Genomic DNA, 2,226 nt, shown 5'->3' on the forward strand with positions numbered 1-2,226 from the left:
ATAGAGTTATCAAGAAATATGAATATTAAAAGGATTAATTATGTTTTCTTCGAACTATTTAGTTTACTTTGAATTTTTACAAAAGTTACGTATTTATTAAATTATTTTTCATGTAACAAATGAAATTTTAAAATTCTATAATGAATTATAATATAATATTCACATGTCACTTCTTAAAATGAATATTTTATATAACTTTTATAAAATGAAAAGATAAAATATTTTATAATTGATTCAATTTTTTATATTAATTAAGACAAAAAAAAACATACTTATCTGGCACGTTAAAATATAAAATAGTTATTTTTTCTTAAAAATAAAACTCTAAATAATAGTTAACCAGTTTGTTTTTACTTCGTTTCAAACATGAGTTTTCTTTCATGAAATATTCTTGCAAATATTGGTTCCTTACATGAATTGCTCATAACGCATGAGCGAAAAATGTGTAGTCACTGTTACACCAATCGAGTAGGTTTCTCATCAAAGTATTTTCAGGCAATTTTTCTAGTCTTGTATTTCTTTCATTTTAATTTTAAATAAAACTGAAAATTTTGTTACGAAATCATTAACAGTTTGAAATCTTTTTACATAACAATAAAAGTTATCATGACCTAAATAAAATTTATTTCTTAAGAATTTTAATTATAATACAATTTTAATTTTAATTTTTTTAGAAATATACAGAATAAAATCAAGAAGACGAATCGAACATACTAACATACTAAATACAAATAACTATTTAACAAAGTTTATGTTGCTAAATTAGAAGAAAGATCTGTCAAATAAATAAATACACATTGTTCCAAAGATTATCGTGGGTGGCAACAATAAAGACTACACTGAAGATGTAAGCTAAGACATTATTGCCCATGGAAACGATCGTAATCAAGGATGTCTATTGTGAAATCGATTCCTGATCATGCTTACTAGTGATGGACAATTATTAGAACTCAGAACATGAACATGTGACAAATATAATACAATAAATATAGTATTATTTTAATGGCAAAGTCATGTTCATGGAGACTCTTGAACGGTATACGTTAAGTACAGAAAAGAGCCATGGATAGATGTTAAATGTCGATTTCCGTTAGTTAGTACTTTGTTTCAAAACAACCCAAAGGGGTTCCAAACACTTCCGTCAAAACTACTCTCAAAAAGTCTAATACTATTTTTACCGGATTTGGAGGGAGGTGCTTCTCCGGTGGAAGTATAAAGATTTTAAGAGTCAAAATTTCTTATTTTGTAGTGAGAGTTTCGTGAAATACACTGGATTCTTCCTGCCTCATGTATGAGTATCAAGCTTATTGTGGAGGCGAAGTTACATTATGAGTGTAGAATGTGGTCGAGGACAAGAACGAAATATTCATTTTTATTTGTTGCAACGTCGTCTCGCAATGGTCATTCCATTTGAACGACTTAGCTCCTTTCCATAACTTTAGGAAAGGCTTGGCCTTCTCCGCAAGGCGAGCTCAAGTTTCTCGTTAAGGCGTTGGACTTCTTTCTTGTTGGGTTTTCCTTGATGTCTAGCTGAGTTGTCATGAAATCGAGGAACTTTTCTCTACCTATCATGAAAAAACATTTCTTTGGATTGAGACATGTGGTGCATTCTTTATTGAAGACCATTTCTAAGTGGGAAGGATCATCTATTGTTGTAGTCACCTTTACGATCATATTATCGATATAAACCTTCATATTGTTGTCAATGAGTTCTGAAAGCACCTTATCCAATAAAAACTATAGTATGTGCCGATAACATTTTCTAGGCCAAACGGTATAACCTTATAACATATATTAGTTCCTTTATTTGTGAACGTTGTTTCATCATTGTCTAGAGGGTATCACTTAATTTTTTTTACCTTGAATATGCTTCCAAAAAGTTGAGTAATTAAAAGCCTATCGTGTTATCAACAAGTCGATCTATGCTTGACAAGGGATACATGTCTTTGGGGCATGTTTTATTTAGGTTAGTGTAGTTGGTGCATGTTCTTCATTTGTCATTTGATTTCTGGACCATGACTATGTTTTCAAGTCATGTGTTGTATGTGATCTATTAATGAAGTTGGCTTCTAATTGCTTTCTAACTTCTTGGTCAGCTGATGCACGTCTTTCCTCCTTGACCTTGCATTTTCTAGGCTATCAACTTGGCATGTAGAAGAATGGAAAGCTTATGGTGAATAAACTCTCGATCAATATTTAACATATCAATGAGGCACCATGTAAAAT

The sequence above is a fragment of the Vigna umbellata genome, chromosome 11, assembly GCF_029865625.1.
Source record: "Vigna umbellata cultivar VRB3 chromosome 11, Vumbellata_1.0, whole genome shotgun sequence".
In the NCBI taxonomy this organism is placed as follows: Eukaryota; Viridiplantae; Streptophyta; class Magnoliopsida; order Fabales; family Fabaceae; genus Vigna; species Vigna umbellata.